At 45.1% G+C, this 20,167-nt stretch overlaps 1 protein-coding gene and 1 non-coding gene across 2 annotated transcripts in view; both read right to left on the reverse strand.

The window, feature by feature from the left end:
- LOC126175088 (protein N-terminal asparagine amidohydrolase) overlaps positions 1-20,167 on the reverse strand; it is a 252,953-nt gene that overhangs the window by 195,664 nt on the left and 37,122 nt on the right. The window lies entirely within an intron of this gene.
- Trnas-cga (transfer RNA serine (anticodon CGA)) lies at positions 2,162-2,236 on the reverse strand. Its single transcript has one exon. It is a non-coding gene; the product is annotated as a tRNA-Ser (tRNA).

Below are 20,167 nucleotides of genomic sequence, written 5' to 3' on the forward strand. Positions count from 1 at the left end.
CCAATTATTCAAGCAATAATTAATCCATTTCCACATCTCTATTCAAGACCCCAGCATCCAATACTACTACCTTTATCAGTTTCGGCTTTTGAGGAAGAATAGGTTGCCATTCCTCCACAGACATTCAAAAAGCTCACTGAAACTGTCTCGAGCAGTGTTAAGCCGTCCCGAAGACGAAGGGTGCACACTGTCAATATTTATGTCCACTAATAGGTGTTGGATGCTTTTGATCAGATGGTGTGGAAGGAAAACTCGGTAACAAAGAAAGTTTCAGTCAGACCTGCATCCGTGTTCAGAGAGCTTCGTGGTTTAAAGCGAATATTTGCGAAAAGCAGGTAACTGAGATTCGAGCCCTGGTCTGCATAAAATTATCAGTTTCACTGCGTATTCATTCCAGGGGTAGATGGGAACGTTGGCCACAATTTGCTCGCTATGAACTGCACATTCAAGCTACAGAAATTGCAGAGAGATAAGAAATTAAGAAGATGGCAAATTGATAGATTTAAAGAACTAGAGAACGTTGAAAGTTTCAAAGAGAGCATTAGGCAACGATTGACTGAACCAGTGGAAAGAAGGAGAACAGAAAAGAACGGGTGGCTTTGAGACAGGAAACATTGAAGACAGCAGAGGACCAAACAGGTGAAAAGCAAATGCGTAGTAGAAATCCTTCAATATGACATGTGATCTTGCATTTAACCGATGAAATGAAAGAATGTAAAGATGCTTCAAATGAATCAGGTGAAACGGAAAACAGGCGTTCAATAAACGAAGTTTGCAGAAAGTGCAATGTGGCTAAGCAGGAAACGCTAGAGGACAAATTCTAAGCTGTGGAATCACGTATAACTAGGAGAAAGATATATACCGCCTGCAGGAAGAGTAAAGAGAAGTTTGGAGAAAGGAGAAGCAGCTGTATGAACATAAGAACTCGGATGGAAAACCAGTACAAAGCAAAGAGGGGAAAGCTAAAAAAAGGGAGGGAATATGTAGATGGTCTACACAAGGGACACGAACCTGTACACAGTTTCACAAAAAGGACAGAGGAAATAGAAGAAGATGAGATGGGAGATATTTATTTAACCTGATCTGATCTGGGACATCAGGTCCTTTCTTACATCAGATCAGGTTTCACGTATACAGTACCTTTTCCACATCATAGTTACCTAAGATATAACAATTGTAATGTGACAAACAGTACTGAAATTATTTCAGTGTCTATAGTGACAACATAAGTAAATAATACTGATTAAGAACTAATGAAGTTAATACTTAAAGAACTTCTACTACTGCAACTTCTGCCACTAATAATGATAATAACAATAATAACACTAACAATAGTAACAATGACAGTAATAATAATAATGATAGTGGCAGATGTGACACTGTGAGAAGAATGTGACAGAGCACTGAAAGACCAATGATGACACAAGGTCCCTTGAGTATACGACATTCCCTCAAAACTGATGAATCCTTTGAACAGAAGCCATGGCTAAACTATTCCCCATGGTGTGCAAGATATATAGGGCAAGGGAAATACCCTCACACTCAAGAAGAATGTAATAATGCCAATTTCAGAGAAAGCAGGTGTGAATATTATTGCCGAACTATAAGTTTAATAAGTCATATTCGCAAAATACTTACATGCATTCTTCATAGAAGATTGGAAAAACTGGTAGAAGCCGACCTTATAGAAGATCAGTTTGGATTCCGGAGAAATGGAGGAACACGAGAGGCAATACTGACCCTATGTCTTCTCTTACAAGACAGGTTAAGAAAAGACAAACTTACGTTCATTGCATTTATAGACTTAGAGAATGCTTTTGACAATGTTGATTGGAATACTCTTTGAAATTCTGAAGACAGCAGGGGTAACACACAGGGAGTGAAAAGCTATTTACAAGTTGTGTAGAAACCAGATGGTAGTTACAATAGTCAAGGGCCATGAAAGCGATGCAGTGATTGAGAAGCGACTGAGACAGGTTGTAGCCTACCCAGATGTTATTAAATTCAATCTGTACACTGAGCAAGCAGCAGAGAAAGCCAAAGAAAAAATTCGGAGAATGAATTAAAGGTCAGCAAGAAGGAATACGTGCTTTGAGAATGAAATTTTCACTCTACAGCGGAGTGTGCGCTGATATGAAACTTCCTGGCAGATTAAAACTGTGTGCCGGACCGAGACTCGAACTCGGGACCTTTGCCTTTCGCGGGCAAGTGCTCTACCAACTGAGCTATCCAAGCACGACTCACGCCCCGTCCTCACAGCTTTACTTCTGCCAGTACCTCGTCTCCTACATTCCTTCTGCTTGGGTAGCTCAGTTGGTAGAGCACTTGCCCGCGAAAGGCAAAGGTCCCGAGTTCGAGTCTCGGTCCGGCACACAGTTTTAATCTGCCAGGAAGTTTCATACGTGCTTTGAGGTTCGCCGATGACATTGCAATTATGTCAGAGACAACAAGGGACTTGGAGGAGCGGTTTGAAGGGAATGGATAGTGACTTGAAAGGAGGATGTAAGATGAACACCATTAAAAGCAAAATGAGGATAATGGAATGTAGCTGAATTAGAGCAGGTGATAGCGAGAGAATTTGATTTGGAAAACGAGGCACTAAGAATAGTAGATGAGTTTTGCTATTTAGGCAAAATACGAGTTACTGGCGATGGCCGAAGTAGGATGGATATAAAATGTAGGCTGGCAATAGCAAGAAAAGCATTTCTGAAAAAAAGAGGAATTTACTAATATCGAATATCGATTTAAGTGTTAAGATATCTCTTGTGAAAGTATTTTTATGGAGCGTAGCCATGTATGGAAGTGAAATATGGATGATAAACAGTTTAGAAAAGAATAGAAGCTTTTGAAATGTGATGTTACAGAAGAATGCTGAGGATTAAGTGGATAGATCAAATAACTAACGAGGAGATACTGAATCGAATTGGGGAGAAAAGCTGTTTATGGCACAACTTGACTAAAAGAAGGAACCGGGTGAGATCGTCGTCGAGGTTAAATACTGCACATGGAGGCGAAGGCCTGAATACAGTAAACAGGTTCAAATGGATGTAGGTTCCAGTAGTTGTTTGGAGATAAGGATGAATGCAGAACATAAATTAACGTGGAGAGCTGCATCAAACAAGTATTCAGACTGAACACTACCACAACAACATTCATATCATTGCCAAGTTTAGCGCTTCTGATCCGTTTGCGCTGATATAATTTTATGTCATCGCATTTTCGATGATTTCATCTACATATATCAGTTGATTTCATTTCAGTACCTGAATTTCAGCTCTCCGGATTAAGGACAGCACACTGATTTCGGCAATGCACAGGACCTAGACGCACGATCCACTGTTGGAGAAGGTAATTTCTGAAAACAGGTGAACATCTAAATTTGGCAGGAGCCCCATAATGCGTGAACCACTTGGCGCGGCGAACTGCTGCAGGTTCCTGTACCAGTAGGACACGCAGAGTGACCGTCACGAACGAAGCACCACTGTACGCGTCTCCGGTTAAAAGCGACAAGTTGGAATATATCCTTTTATTAACAATGCTGCGAAAATCTGTTGCACGTATATCGCAACGAAGGGCGGCGCGTTCCGTCAAGGGATCATGTAGTGTGCACGAGAGCGTTACAGATATAGTCACCAAACTCGAGTGGCAGACGCTACAAAATAGGTGTTGTGCATCACGGAGAGATTTACTACCGAAATTTCGAGAGAATACCTTCCGGGAGAAGTCGGACAACATATTACTTCCTCCCACACTCATCTCGCGTAATGACCACGACAAGAAAATTCGAGAAATTAGAGCTAATACAGAGGGTTACCAATAATCGTTCTTCGCAGACGCCATTCGCGATTGTAACAGGGAAAGAGGGATCAGTTAGTGGTACCAGAAGTACCCCCGCCAGACACAGTTAAGTGGCTTGCGAAGTATAATGTTGATATACACTGAAGAGCCAAACATACTGGCACACCTGCCACGACGTGGCATGGACTCAACTAATGTCTGAAGTAGTGCTGGAGGGAACTGACACTATGAATCCTGCAGGGCTGTCCATAAATCCGTAAGAGTACGGCGGGGTGAAGATCTCTTCTGAACAGCACGTTGCAAAGCATCCCAGATATACTCAATAATGTTCATGTCTGTGGAGTTTGGGGGCCAGCGGAAGTGTTTGAATTCAGAAGAGTGATCCTGGAACCACTCTGTAGCAATTCCGGACATGTGGGGTGTCGCATTGTCCTGATGGAATTGCCCAAGTTCGTCGGAATGCACAATGGACATGAATGGATGCAAGCTTACGTACGTGTCACCTGTCAGTTGTGTCTAGTCGTATCAGGGATCTCATATCGCTCAAACTGCACGCGCCCTACACCATTACAGAGCCTCATCCAGCTTGAACAGTCTCTTGTCGACATGCAGGGTCCATGGATTCATGAAGTTGTGTCCATACCCGTACACGTCCATCCGCTCGATACAATTTGGCCGGCCGCGGTGGCCGTGCGGTTCTGGCGCTGCAGTCCGGAACCGCGGGACTGCTACGGTCGCAGGTTCGAATCCTGCCTCGGGCATGGGTGTGTGTGATGTCCTTAGGTTAGTTAGGTTTAAGTAGTTCTAAGTTCTAGGGGACTTATGACCTAAGATGTTGAGTCCCATAGTGCTCAGAGCCATTTGAACCATTTTTTGATACAATTTGAAACGAGTCTCGTCCGACCAGGCACCGTGTTTCCTGTCATCAACAGTCCAATGTCGGTGTTGGCGGGCCGAGGCGACGCGTAGAGCTTTGTGTCGTGCAGTCATCAAGGGTACATGAGTGAGCCTTCAGCTCCGAAAGGCCATATTGATTATGTTTCGTTGAATGGTTCGCATGCTGACACTTGGTGATGGCCCAGCACTAAAATCCGCTTCAGTTTGAGGAAGGGTTGCACTTCTGTCACTTTGAATGATTCTATTCAGTCGTCTTTGGTCCTGTTCTTGGAGGATCTTTTTCCGGTCGCAGAGAAGCCGGAGATTTGATGTTTTACCGGATTCCTGATATTCAAGGTACACTCATGAAATCGTCGTACGGGAAAATCCCCACTTTATCGCTACCTCGGAGATGGTGTGTCCCATCGCTCGTTTGCCGATTATAGCAACACGTTCAATCTCATTTAAATTTGATAACCTGCCATTGTGGCAGCAGTAACCGATCTAACACTTGCGCCAGACACTTGTTGTCGTATATATCCGTTTCGGAACGCAGCGCCGTATTCTGACTGCTTACATATCTCTGTATCTGAATAGCATGCCTATACCAGTTTCTTCAGTGTCGATGTATTGTAAACGATGTCCGAGCCGCCACGTAGCATCGTGTTAGGAGTGTACTGTGCGTATACCCTTTTCATGTGACTACGTAAAAAGTCTGAAAGTTATATTTCTGACAAAGGAGGGACACATCACAATTACTTTCAATGATATGGCGCAAGTTTATCTCTAGCGCCGTAAGACACCTTTTCTGGTCGGGACGTTGAGATTATCATTGCCAGAGGTCACAGTTGGAGAACAGTTAGCTTAGTGACGCCAGTCGGTGTAGTTGTTACAGTTAATGCAAAACCTCAGCTCTGCATGACAATGGTAATAATGATGGGATTTGCTTAAATTATAAACTGCAGGCGGGAATGGTCTACGTTGTAATTTGGAAACAATAGTGCGCTTATGGCACGTGATCGTTTCGTCACCAAACTGGCCACTTCCAACTAATTTAATAGGCTGAAAAATACATAAAATATTTTTGATTAGTGGAGTATGGAACTAAATATACCTATGCTAAATAAAGCATAATGCATTTTATGCATCTCATTGGCATTTCATTACAAAATTACGGTAACATAATATACAGGGCCTTCTAATGTGGAAGCTCGACGAGGGAAAAGAATAAAAAATTAAAAAACTAAGAGTGAGTTTTCGTATTCTTCAAAATTTGTGGCGAGTTCCTACGAGACCAAACTGCTGATGTCATCTGTCACTAGGCTTACGCACGACTTAATCTAACTTCAACTAATTTAGGCTAAGCGCAACACACACACACACACCCATACCCGATGGAGGACTCGAACCTCCGACGGGGGGAGCCGCGCGAACCGTGGGAAACCGCCTGAGACCGCGCGGCAAAAACATTAAAAACACGAAATTCCCATTGACAGCAGAATATGCACAAGAGGGGAGTTTTATGCAGGACAATTAAGTCTTTGATCTTGAGTCATAATGGTTTGCTAAAGGAGGAATGGAGTACCCGGGAGACTAATGTGAATGCGGCGGAAGAGCAGCAGAATAGCCACGGAACAAGAGCCACAACGTAACCCACCAGCTGATTTATTTCAAAAAGCAGCAGTTAAGATTTGCTTATGAAAGGGGCAGTATTTTTATTGTATCCACACTGGACTTACCTGTCCACAACTGTGCCAAGCCAGGGCGACTAAATGCATCACTGCCTGTTATTCAAGCTCTAGGGTAATTCGTTCTACCAATTACAGTGGTTGTAGAGTTACTGGAAGAATTCAGCTTACCTGAACCGCTAAAACCATCACCTGATCCCAGTCACTGGTTGACAATTAATGGTGTTTCATATAATTATTTGTGGAATTTAAAAATTGAAAATACTGTCTTAATGTACAAATTAATAAGTACGATCTTACATCAAGGTTTCTTAACACAGTAAGTCAAGTATTAAACTCAGAGGCAGTTTTTCTGTCTCGAAAAAGCGTAACTCATTGCGCGCAAATTACCCAGACTATGTTCGTCGAGTATCTGATAACGAGAGCGCTTAGCGATTTCCCACAAACTTTTACATGTGGGAGTTTCATTCTTTAAAAAATCCAACTTCAATATATGAAACAGCTTCGACCATCTGATTACTTTAAAAATGTGTCAGAAGGTGATAAATATTTAACCGTTAAGCAACCTTTTTATTAGTTTCGAATTATTACACTAATGGGAAAGTCAAAACCAAAGGTGGTAACTAAAAAAGTGATAATACCTTTACATGTTCATGTATGTCTTTCTTGACAAATAATGTACGGTGGCTAATGTGCGCTCCGTTTCAAGAGAAGTTAGTTTTCCACGCATCTCAATGCATGTTCTGTACCGTAGAACGTTATAATTTTGCAGGTACATTCAGTGGTGTATTTGGATATTGTCTGCAAAATGTGTTGTCAATAGAGCTAGTAGTAAAGAAGTAGTAAATTAAAATGTCATGACTACGCTTAAATTTTACTTTATGAACAGCGAATATGTGGTAAGCAATAACGTCTTACCTCTTGATAATTTTTTCGTGGGCTATGTTAACGAGAAAAATTTTCCTCAAGGTTTGCAATAATGTGTACAGTTTGTTGGAAGTCGACAAGTGCTCTTATTCTCAAATACTGGATGAATATAGTCTGAGTAATTTGCGCGAAATGAGTTGCGCTGCTTCAGTTTATACACTGAAGCGCGGAAGAAACTAGTATAGGCGTGCGTATTCAAATACAGAGATTTGTAAAAAGGCAGAATAGGGCGCTGCGGTCGGAAACGCATATATAAAAGGACAAGTGTCTGGCGCAGTTGTTAGAGCGACGGGAGGTAGCGATGAAGTGGGGATTTTCCCGTACGACCATTTCACGAGTGTACGGCGAATATCAGGAATCCGGTAAAACATCAAATCTCCGACAACGCTGCGGCCGGAAAAAGACCCTGCAAGAACGGGACCAACGACGAGTGAAAAGAATCTTTCAACGTGACAGAAGTGCTACCCTTCCGCAAATTGCTGCATACTTCAACGCTGGACCATCAACAACTGTCAGCGTGGGAGGCGTTCAACGGGACATTATCTATATGGGCTTCCGGAGCCGAAGGCCCACTCTTGTATCCTTGATGACTGCACGACCCAAAGCTTTACGCCTCGCCTGTGCCTCTGTCTATAACAACATTGGACTGCTGATGACTGGAAAACACGTTGCCTGGTCGGACGAGTCTCATTTCGAATTGTATCGAGCGGATAGACGTGTACGGGTATGTAAACAACCTCATGAACCCATGGACCGTGCATGTCAGCAAAGGACTGTTCGAGCAGGTGGAGGCTCTGTAATGGTGTAGGGCATGTGCAGTTGGAGTGATATGGGGCCCCTGATACATCTAGATACGACTCTGACAGGTGACATATCATTCATGCCTATTGCGCATTCCGACGGATTTGGGCAATTCCAACAGGACAATGCGACACCCACACGTCCAGAATTGCTAAAGGTGGCGCCAGGAATTTTTTTTTCTTTATTGTTATTTTCAACACCTTGTAAAAACGTGGGCTGTCAGCAGCATAATACGCTGCTCTTCAGCCGAGAGTAATACAATATAAAACATAATGGAGGTACAGATAATACAAGACAAATGGCGGGTAAAAAACTGTAGCTACTGAAAAACAATATACACGAAGCCGTTCACGCTGGACAAGAAAAAACACTAAAACCTGTGGACATGGCGCACAAAACACGGACGACTGCGACGGCACAGGTGAACGGTGGTAGCGTGACGGCGAAAGAACACTAAACACAAAACGAACGCACACACACGAGACACTGATGGCGATGATCTTCGGCGCGCGAATGTCCACTGAGCGTGTAAGAGTCCGGTGACCTGCCAAGAGAGGAGGAGGGGGGGGGGAGAGGGAGAGGGGAGAGCAGAGATGCCACGGGCAGGGGATGTAGGGGGGAGTGAGGAAGGGAGGAAGGGGGAGGGGAAGCGCAGGGGAAGAAGGGGGGATGGGGGAAAAGGAGAGAGAGGGGAGGGAGGGTTCCCAAAGGAAAAGACACAGGAAGTGGGAGGGGAGGATCAAAATTGATAGGAGGGGTAGATGGAGGGGAGGAGGACATCATCAGGGAGGGGGAGCGGGCGGAAACCACCTTGGGAGAGGGTAAGGAGGGTGGAGAGATGGAGACCAGGTGGGACGTGGGAATACAGGCGCAGCAGTGGGCGGGGGTGGGAGAGGATGGGTGAGACAAGTGGTTGAGGAGGATCGAGTTTACAGGAGGTCTACAGGATCCGTATCCTTTCAAGGAAAAGGAGGAGGTGGGGGAACGGAATGAGGTCGTACAGGATCCGCGTGGGGGAGGGGAGACGGATGCGATAGGCGAGGCAGAGAGCATGGCGTTCAAGGATCTGAAGGGATTTATAAAAGTAGGGGGGGGGGGGCAGAGATCCAAGCCGGATGGTCGTAACAAAGGATAGGACGGATAATGGATTTATTGGTGTGGAGTATGGTGGAGGGGTCCAGACCCCAAGTACGGCCGGAAAGGAGCTTGAGGAGACGGAGTTGGGAGCGTGCCTTGGCTTGGATTGGATTGTCCGGAGATAGGGGTCCAGTAGAGGCGGCGGTCGACAGTGACGCAAAGGTACTTAAGGGTGGGGGTGAGGGCGAGAGGACGGCCATAGACGGTTAGATAGAAATCGAGGAGGCGGAAGGAAGGGGTGGTTTTGCCTACAATGATGGTCTGGGTTTTGGAGGGATTGACCTTTAGCAACCACTGGTTGCACCAAGCGGTGAACCGGTCAAGATGGGATTGGAGAATGTGTTGGGAACGCTACAGGGCAGTGTCATCGGCAAACTGGAGAAGGTGGACGGGGGGGTGACGGCGGTGGCATGTCCGGCGTATACAAAAGGTACAGAAGCGGGGAGAGGACGGAGCCTTGGGGCACACCAGCGGAGGGAAAAAATGTGTAGGAATCCGTATTATGGATGGTGACGTAGGAAGGACGGTGGGAGAGAAAGGAGCCGATCAGACGGACGTAGTTAATGGGAAGGGCGAAGGTTTGGAGCTTGAAGAGGAGACCGAAATGCCATACGCGGTCATAGGTGGCTCCAGGAACACTCTTCTGAGTTTAAATACTACCTCTGGCCATCAAACTCCCCAGACATGAACATTACTCAGCATATCTGGGATGCCTTTGTAACATGCTGTTCAGAAGAAATCTCCACCCCATCTGAGCCGTGTATCGACTCGTGCTACACCTTGTGGTTAGATTGCATTGGTTTTCCTTTTCTTCCCCTGACATTTGTTTGATATGCTGTGCCATTAAGTGGCTGCTTGGTTGTCTCACCCCTCTGCTATCGATATCTGCGTTTTTGCTTCCGGGAAACTGCTATGGAGGAAGTGAGATCTTTGACCGGTTGTAACCTCGTGTGGTGGCGCAGAAGTAGGGGCGTTGCGCGCGGAGAGTGTGGTGGACACGGGAGGGCTGTGTGGCTCTCCAACGCGAAGCAGGCGTGGTCGGTTGTACCGAGTCGCCACGTGATGTATGTCGGTTGTGTGTAACGAGCGGGTCGAGTTGACGGAAGAGCTCCCCGCATGTTGGTTGTATACAGAATCGCCCCACGAGTAGTTGCTGTTCGTTCCGCCTTGGTGGGACGTTAACAAGCTTCTTTAAATTCTCCGTTTCAACACTGGAGTTTAAAAGGAGATACCTAAGATAAAGGAGCGGTCACTACCCGTCAACGTTGCAGGGAAGACGTGAACTCCGGTGACAGAGCGTGTTGTCGCGTGACCGTGGCGTGTTGGGTACGCTGGCGACGCGTGGGCGGTCGGATGTGTGGATCCTTGCCATCGGAGGTCGTGTACTGCCTGTTCGAGCATAATTGCAAGTTAAGTTCGTGGAAGGTTTAATCATTAAGTAATAATTTTGTGTAACCAGCGTCTCTTCTGCCTTGTAGCCTCCGGCGACCGGGTTTCCTGTCCCTGGCACCGGTGTAATTGAAGGCAGTGATCTTTCCTCCTCTTCTCGTTACTGTCCGATGGGAGGTGTAGTTTTGGCAGTTTAATTTTTTCGCTATTTTGTCGTTGGTTATGAGTAAATTCATGCTTCTTGTTGGTTGATCATGTGGTCGCTCATTCAGGACTGTGTGGTGTAATGTTTCCTTGCACGAGGTTAGCTCTAATTCTGTCAGCAATTTAAGCCATATTATAATAAGTTTTCGCTGGCTAAAAGTCGGTGCAGTGACCAGCGTGAGAGTGGCAATTGTGTTTACGGGCGTATTTAAATTGGTCAGTATTCTGTCTAGCCTGAGCATCCCTAAGTGGGTGATTTGTGGCCGCCTTACACGGGTCCGTCATATCTGTTATGTTCTAATGATATTCCAGGACACTTTTGTTTAAAATTTTTTTAAATTCCTCCAAGTTTGTAAATTCCTTTTATTGCCATTAATCGCGTATTTGCTGAGACCTGTTTAATTTTTTTTAATGGCGGTGTACCTCACCGTACTTTATTAACAAAGTTCTGTATTTACTTTAGTAGCCTGTTTTTTAATGTTCTTTAAATTTTTTAAAGTTTTTGTATTGCTATAAATTACTTTGACTGGCGTTAGCGGCGTGTTTTAAAAGGTAGTTTATTGCCGTACTGCTAGCTTTGATGCTTTTTAAAAAAAAATTAAATTGTTGTATTGCTATAATTACTTGATTGCCGTTAGTGGCGTGTTTAATAGGCTGTTTATTGCCGTACTGCTAGTTTCTGTAAGATACGAATAAAACATTTGTGAAAATCTCAACTCGACAGTAAACTACTACAAATTTGGCCCCGTTTCCCAACTTGTGATGTGGCTTGTAGTAGCCGTAACCACTGTGTGTGTCACCATCGTACTCTTACGGAATTATGGACTGCCCTGGAGGATTCATGGAGTCAGGTCCCTCCAGCACTACTTCAGATATTAGCCGAGTCAATGCCACGTCGTGTCGCGGCACTTCTGCGTGCTCGCGGGGGTCCTACACGATATTAGGCAGGTGTACCAGTTCCTTTAGCTCTTCAGTGTGCAAACAGTTTATAACTTTAATATTTGAATCACTGTGTTAAAGTCTGAGGTCTGATCGTACCTCTTAGAGAGTGAATTATGACAGCCGTTTAAATTTCTAAAATTCGACAAATAATTCTACGAAATACTGGAAATCAAATTTGTGTTGCCCATGGAAGCCGTGACAGAGGCAACCTGGAGCTAGGTTTGGCTGAGTGGGTAATCGTTTTAGGCGCCTACTGATGGGGACCCAGTGAATGCTAGTGCTCCTCGTCTCATGGCCTCGCTCACTACAGGAGGTTGGACGGCGGTCTGGCCTTTAGGTCAGCTCCGGAGGACTGCGCCAGTGCGCCAACCGGCCAGGTTCCGGCAACTCCCACAACTCGCAAACAGGTCTGGTCGCGCAACAGCAGAGAGCCGGGACAGATGAGTGCGGTACAGTGCCGGCTAGTACGGGACAGGACAGGAGTGGGATGTGCTCGGTGCGCAGCCGGCTGCTGCAGACGCGCAGGGCTTTCCCTGCTGCGGGGCACAACTGCCTGCCGCCGCCGCTGCTCCTGCTTTCTACGACTCTCCGTAGCGCACAGCTTTCGCTGTTCGAGACGCCCTCCAGGTCTCGCTCACGGTGTCTTCTCCAACCACCGCCTCGAAGCACCGGCCACGGTGTCTTCACACACGACACCGTACGATTCGTGTACAAAGAAACCAGCAGGAATTTAATGTTACCGATTCAGGACGTGAAGTCTGTATTTACGTCTACAGCTACGTGACTACTCTGCAATACACACTTAAGTGCCTCACAGAGGATTATTCGAACAACCTTCAGACTGATGAAATCTTCTTGGGCTTCCATCCGGGTAGCTGCGACGAAAATCCGCGACGTTTTGATGAGTGTCATTTCATCATTTTCACCAGATGACGATGAGAATGACACTCATCGAAACGTCGCGGATTTTCGACGTAGCTACCCGGATGGAAGCCCAAGAAGATTTCGTCAGCAGTATACACCGCGAAACCCTACATTCACACCTTCAGACCATTTATATCCAACAGTGTGCGGAAAAATGAATACATTAAATCTTCCTGTAAGAGCTCTCTTTGCTCTAATTTTGTGATGGTGATCATTTCTCTCTGTGAAAGTTGGCGTCAATAAAATATTTTCACATTAAGAAGAGAAATCGCTTGATCGAAATATCGTGAAAAGATCTCGCCGCAACGAAAAACGCCTTTCGTTGAACGGTAGCATTCCACGTCGCTTAACGGGGTGACAATTATTGAACTACACTACTGGCCATTAAAATTGCTACACCACGAAGATGACATGCTACAGACGCGAAATTTAACCGACAGGAAGAAGATGCTGTGATATGCAAATGATTAGTTTTTCAGAGCATTCATACACGGTTGGCGCCGGTGGCGACACCTACAACGTGCTGACATGACGAAAGTTTCCAACCGATTTCTCATAGACAAACAGCAGTTGACCGGCGTTGCCTGGTGAAACGTTGTTGTGATGCCTCGTGTAACGAGGAGAAATGCGTACCACCACGTTTCCGACTTTGATAAAGGTCGGATTGTTGCCTATCGCGATTGCGATTTATCGTATCGCGCCATTGCTGCTTGCGTTGGTCGAGAACCAATGACTGTTAGCAGAATATGGAATCGGTGGTTTCAGGAGGGTAATACGGAACGCCGTGCTGGATCCCAACGGCCACTTATCACTAGCACTCGAGATGACAGGCATCTTATCCGCATGGCTGTAACGGATCGTGCAGCCACGTCTAGATCCCTGAGTCAACAGATGGAGACTTTTGCAAGGCAACAACCATCTGCACGAACAGTTCGAAGACGTTTGCAGCAGCATGGACTATCAGCTCGGAGACCATGGCTGCTGCATCACAGACAGGAGCGCCTACGCTGGTGTACTCAACGACGAACCTGGGTGCACGAATGGCAAACCGTCATTTTTTCGGATGAATCCAGGTTCTGTTTACAGCATCCTGATGGTCGCATTCGTGTTTGGCGACATCGCGGTGAACGCACATTGGAAGCGTGTATTCGTCATCGGCATACTGGCGTATCACCCGGCGAGATGGTATGGTGTGCCATTGGTTACACGTCTCGGTCACCTCTTGTTCGCACTGACGGCACTTTGAACAGTGGACATTACATTTCTGATGTGTTACGACCCGTGGCCAGTAGTGTATATTTACAAAAACCTAAATTACTTACACACTGCGGCGTCCACACACTTTATTCAACGTGTAAACGTCACTACAGATTCTGTTATTTAGGTTATGACGTGTTCGATATGCCTGCCATGATTGGAGATGATGTGGCGCAGACGAATATTGAAATCCTGCATGACTCGCTGAAGTGTCGGAACGTCGATGCTGTCGATGACCTCCTGAATGGCTGCTTTCAGCTCAGAAATTGTTTTGGGGTTACTGCTGTGCACCTTGTCTTTAATATAGACCCACAAAATGGAGTTACATGTGTTCAGATCCGGAGAATATGGCGGCCAATCGAGGCCCATGCCAGTGACCTCTGGGTACCCCAGAGCCAGAATGCGGTCCCCAAAGTGCTCCTCCAGGAGACCAAACACTCTCCTGCTTCGATGGGGTTGAGCTCCGTCTTGCATGAACCACATCTTGTCGAAATCAAGGTCACTTTGGATGGATAATGGAGATGAAATCATCTTCCGAAACGTCCAAGTGCCGTTCGGTAGTCACCGTGCCACCAAGGAATATCGCAACAATTATTCCGTATTGCACAATATTACACGCCACACAGTCACCCGCTGAGAACGAAGAGACTTCTCGATCAGGAAATACGATTTCTCAGTCCCCGAAAAAGCCAATTTTGCTTATTGACGAACCTATCCTAATAAAACTAGGCTTCGTCGCTAAAGCAAACAACAATGCGCATACTAATTCCCATCATGCCCCAAGGCCAACCGTGCAGTTTGAAAGTCCTAACGCAAACCGTTCAGAAGTTGTGACGATTTTATTTCATATAGTTCAATAATTGTCACCCTGGATGCATATCGGTGACCCTCGCTCCACTATTCCACGATAATAGAAAACAAGATCCCCTGATTTGAATTTTTACCATATCCTCCGTCAGTTCTATCTGGTAAGGATCCCATACTGCACAGCTGTACTCTAGCAGATGACGGACAAGCGTAGTGTAGGCAGTCTCTTTCGTAGACGTGTTGCATCTTCTAAGTCTTCTGCCAATAAAACATAGTCTATGGTTTCCCTTCCCAACAAGATTATCAGTGTGATCGTTCCAACTTACGATGTTCGTAACTGAAATACTAGGTATTTAGTCGAATTGACAGCCATTAAATTTATGGTGTAATCGAAATTTAACGTATTCTTTTTGTACACACGTGGATGGCCTAACACGTTTCCATAATGAGAGACAATAGTCACTTTTCGCACCATTCAGATACCGTGTCCAAATCATTTTGCAATTGGGTGTGGTCATCTGACGACTTTACTAGACGGTAAATGACAGCATCATCTACAAACAATCTAGGAGGGATCCTTAGATTATCTCCTAAATGTTTCATATCGATTAGGAGCAGCAGAGGAACTGCAGCAGTTCCGTTCGGAACGTCAAAAATTACTTTAGTTTTACTCGATGACTTACCGCCGGTTACTACGTACTGTGAAGTTTCTGAGAGGAAATCTCGGATCCACTCGCACAGTTGAAGCGATACCCCACAGTCGCGGAATTTAGTCGGAAGTGTCTTGCGAGGAACAGTGTCAAAAGGAGTTCTGGAACTCTAGAAATATGAAGTCATTTTGTGATTCCATGTCAATAACACTCATTACTTCGAGCGAATAAAAAGCTAGTTGTGTTTCACAAGAATGAAAGTTTCTGAATCCGTGCTGACTGTGTCAATAGGCCATTTATCTTCGTGGTAATTCATTATGTTCGAACATAATATATGGTCCGAAATCCTGCTGCATATCGACGCTAATGATATGGGCCTGTAATTTAGTGGATTATTCTTTCGTTGATTATGGATGTGACACGTGCAACTTCAAGTCTTTAGGTACGGAACTTTCGATGAGCATGTGGTTGAGTGTAACTTAAGTACGGAGCTATTGTATCAGCTTACTCGGAAAGGAACCTGACTGGTATACAATCTGGACGGAAGACTTACTTTTATTAAGTGATTTAAGTCGCCTCACTTCTCCGAGGATATCTATTTCCAAGTTACTCATGTCGGCAGCTCTTCCCGATTCGAATCCTGGAATGGCTGCGGGGCTTGTCGTGAACCGACATGTCGGCGGTATTACTGAGTAAACGCAGCAAGTGGCTCAGCCACAGCGCTGTTCTATTGGTCGCCTACATCTTCCTTGATTCCTAAGTCTACGGGCGTCAGCTTCTAGCTACTCCGTCAAGGAGGCATTGCAAATTTCTGATTATGTATCTGCCTTAGAACAATTCTACACAGGCGATAATAAATCTCATTCCGTTGTCATTACCTCGCAGATTCAGAATACTGCCACGTTTCTTTTCATGAACGGCGATCTCTAATTGTTCCACCAGATCGAGTTTTTCCCTTTATTTTCTCTGAATAAAATTTCTGTGTCTTTTCCTGCTTCGTTTAAATGATTCGGAACAGCTAATTTGTGATAGTTACTACGTCTGAAAGCATCTTTATGCTGCTGTTATCTGACCGGAAACGTTCTTCATATATGTCTAGTATACTTTTCATCACAGGATGCGCACGAAATTTTTTAAACTCTCCTTCTTTCGAACTTGTTTATCTTTTTACCGAAGTTATGGTTCAAGCGATACTTGACTAAACTGTTTGCTTGGAACGCTATTTTAGCACCATGCTGTTTAAAAATGCTAATAACTGTTACAACGTAGACATTGTTAATTATTTACTATAGATAGGTAATAAGAAAAGCACGAATAAAATTAACGCAGAAGAAATGAAAAGAATCAGTATGCAGTATAAAGGAACAGCTTCGCAAAAGATAGAGAACATTTTTAAACCGCATGTTGTTAAAACAGCGTTCGAGGCAAACAGTTTAGTGAAGTACGGCGTGAACCATGACGTCGGTAAAAAGATAATCAAGTTCGAAAGAAAGGGGGCTTATTCCTTTCGACCCTGAGAGAAATTGTTTTAAGCCTTTATCTGAACTATGCCAATTCCCATGCGTTATGACCTGTGGAATCAAGTAAAAATACTGAAAGCATTCTCAGGGTGATGGGTTTTTCAAAACGTCACCAGAACGATCGCGATTGTTAGGTTTTATCCCAGTCCAAGTAATATGTGTTGTGCTGTTTAAGAAGTGCTTTTATTTATTTATGGTTTGAGGACTTTGAATACAATAGTATGCCAAAATTTATATAGACATACATATGTTGCAAAATAACCTCTCTCTTTCTCTACCACACACACACACACATACACACACACACACACACACACACACACACACACACACACAAACAAACACATTAATTTTTAATATGGAATACACGAAAGCAGTTTTTTCCTTGGACATGCACAGATATTGGACACACTTGATGCAACGTCACTTGGCTCAAAACCGTCGTCATTGTCGTCACTGGAGATGTCAGATAAATCGAAATCCTCCAAAATAAGTTTTATTATTTCTTCACCTGGTAACCCTAAAACACAAAAGAATATTTTGTTTGTATGTAGAAAACAAAGCAATACTATTTGTTCATAGATCTTAGTGCGAATGTTTACTGTAGTGTCTGAGTATGAAAGTGTTGTTGGCGCCCAAGCTTGCCGTCATTAACACCTGAGACGCACGATCGTGCTACTCCAAATATAAACTATTATAAAATCCAACTGGCACTTCATGTACTTGTCTGGACACCTTATATACGTTAAGTGAAACAGTCTCAGTCAAAAATAATGCAGCATTGCCTTAAATGAATGAAATGGAGGAAAATGCATTGTATTTACCTCGCGAACGCATGGCTGTGTCTTCTCGTCGGAGTCAAGTCATCTGCTGCCCTTTGGTGGTCGCATGTGAAACAAAAAGCTACGAAACGCAAGCCGCGAGCCAGCACAATCTTTGCAAGTCCGGAGTGACGCAGAAAAACGATGTATTTGAAGCGCGACAAATTGAAAACGTAACCCGCACGATCGTGCGAGCCAGGTTGGAAGGAGTTATAAAATCCGTTACGCATTCTGTGAGCAAAGTATATTTGACAGACAGGAAGATATTTTCGGTCAGATACAAGCAGCAAAAAAATGCGTTCAGACTTGGTAATTATGGCAAATTAGCTGTTGCGAATCATTTACACGAAGCAGGCCATCCCCTTAGAGGAACAGAAGAAGACACAGAAATTTTGCACGGAGAAAAGAAAGGGAGAAAGCTGGATCTGGTAGAACAATTCGGGGTCGCCGTTCGAAAACGTAGTAATACTCTGAATGTGCGAGGTAATGACAACGGAATGAAATTTATTATCGCCTGTGTAAATTTGGTCTAAGGCAGATACATAATCAGAAATTTGCAATACCTCCTTGACGAAGTAGCTAGAAGCTGACGACCGTAGACTTAGGAAACGAGGAAGATGTAGGCGACCAATAGGACAGCGGTATGGCTGAGCCAATGGCTGCGCTCACGCAGTAATACCGCCGACGTGACGGTTCACGACGGGTCCAGGAGCCCTGTAGAAGCGTCGACTTGACGCTCTTGCAGCCCACAGTGGATCAGCAGGACGCAGCTTGGTGCAGTGACCGGCGGAAGTCGACTTTATTGTATGGCGAGCGGGAAGGCGTGCCGGTCCCCGGCACGAATCCGCCCGGCGTATTAGTGTCTAGATCCGGTGTGCCGGCCAGTCTGTGGGTGGTTTTTAAGGCGGTTTGCTATCTGCCTCGGCGAATACGGGCTGGTTCCCCTCATTCCGCCACAGTTACACTGTGTCGGCGATTGCTACGCAAACATTGTCTCCACGTACACGTGCACCGTAATTACTCTACCACGCAAACATTGGGGTTACACTCTTCTGGTATGAGACTCGTCTGGTATGAGAAGTTCCCAAGAGGGGGTCCACTGGGGGCCGAACCGCACAATAACCGTGGGTTCGGTGAGGGATGGCGTGGGTGAATTGCTGTGGCCTGTTGTGGGGTTGTGAACCACTGAGGGCTGTGGAGGGCCGAAGCTCCTCCGTCGTTTCTAGGTCCCCGGTTTAATAGACGATACACCCACCCCTAACCGAGGGTGGTTTTATTACATTTTACTTTGTTAACGCAGCAGTTGCGTTGGCAGACTTTTCAGCGTTTTAACCTCTTGCGCCAAGGTTTACAAAATGATGACGAGAGCACTGTCTCTCGAACCGCGTTCTTGAGTTGTGTGAAGGACAAAAATTGCTGCTGAAAGCTGTCAATTACTACTGTAGAATCAGCTTCTGTGTATGTATTCAGCAAGCCACCTTACGGTGTGTAGCGGATGGTATTCTGGCACCACTATTATTCCCCCACACCCATTCTTTCCTATTCGCAGGTGGCGCTTGTGCGGGAATAACGACAGTCGGCATTTCTCCGCATGGACTGGACTTCCGCTTCGTCTCTCAGCTTTTCTCGGCGTCATTGTTGTTTCCATTTTACGCACAATATTTCGACGACTGACTCAGTCGACGTCTTTAGGTGCGGCCAATTTCGCTGGTGCGTGTACCGGCTACGTGTACTCCAATCAGACTGTCAACCACTCGCCATCTGGCGCCGCTGTTTAAACCTGAGTTCGATTCCCGAAGCCCACTACATCCTTTGATGCTCGTTTGTTTTTCAGAGCTCGTATTGATATTCCTTGAAAAGCGAATACTCTCATCGTTTTCCAACTCTGGTGGACGTGATGGCCACCGAGATTTCAATGGATCGAATGCTGGACCCTGAGCGTTATTTAAATTGAAACCGCCTCGCTCCTTTTTCTGACATCTTCGATAGTCCGAGAAACTTGCCGTTTGCACCAAGCTACTGGTCTCATAGTATTTCATCCAGTAATTATAGTCGAGGGCGTGCTCGGCAACGGGTAATTTGCTCGGTTGTTTTGATCCGCTGTGTCGCTGATATCTCTTTCACCTCTCCTCGACTGTTATAACAACATCATTCCGTACGTAAGACAGGCAGATTCACATATAGTGCACTGTATAACTGGCGTTCGGAGACCTAGATCGTCTTTTAACATAACAACTTTGTTGACGAGAGTGAAATCAAGGGCGTATCAAAAAGTATTATTCGATTTTAAAAATCAAAACTCTTATGTTATTTGAGATATGTGCGTGAACAATGTACTGTTGGAAAGAGCAGACTCTCGAGTTTTACATGGTTCTCGCTATTGCTAGGTAGCAGCAGTGTGCGCCCACTTCAGTTCTAGTAAAAAT

The sequence above is a fragment of the Schistocerca cancellata genome, chromosome 3, assembly GCF_023864275.1.
Source record: "Schistocerca cancellata isolate TAMUIC-IGC-003103 chromosome 3, iqSchCanc2.1, whole genome shotgun sequence".
Classification (NCBI taxonomy): domain Eukaryota; kingdom Metazoa; phylum Arthropoda; class Insecta; order Orthoptera; family Acrididae; genus Schistocerca; species Schistocerca cancellata.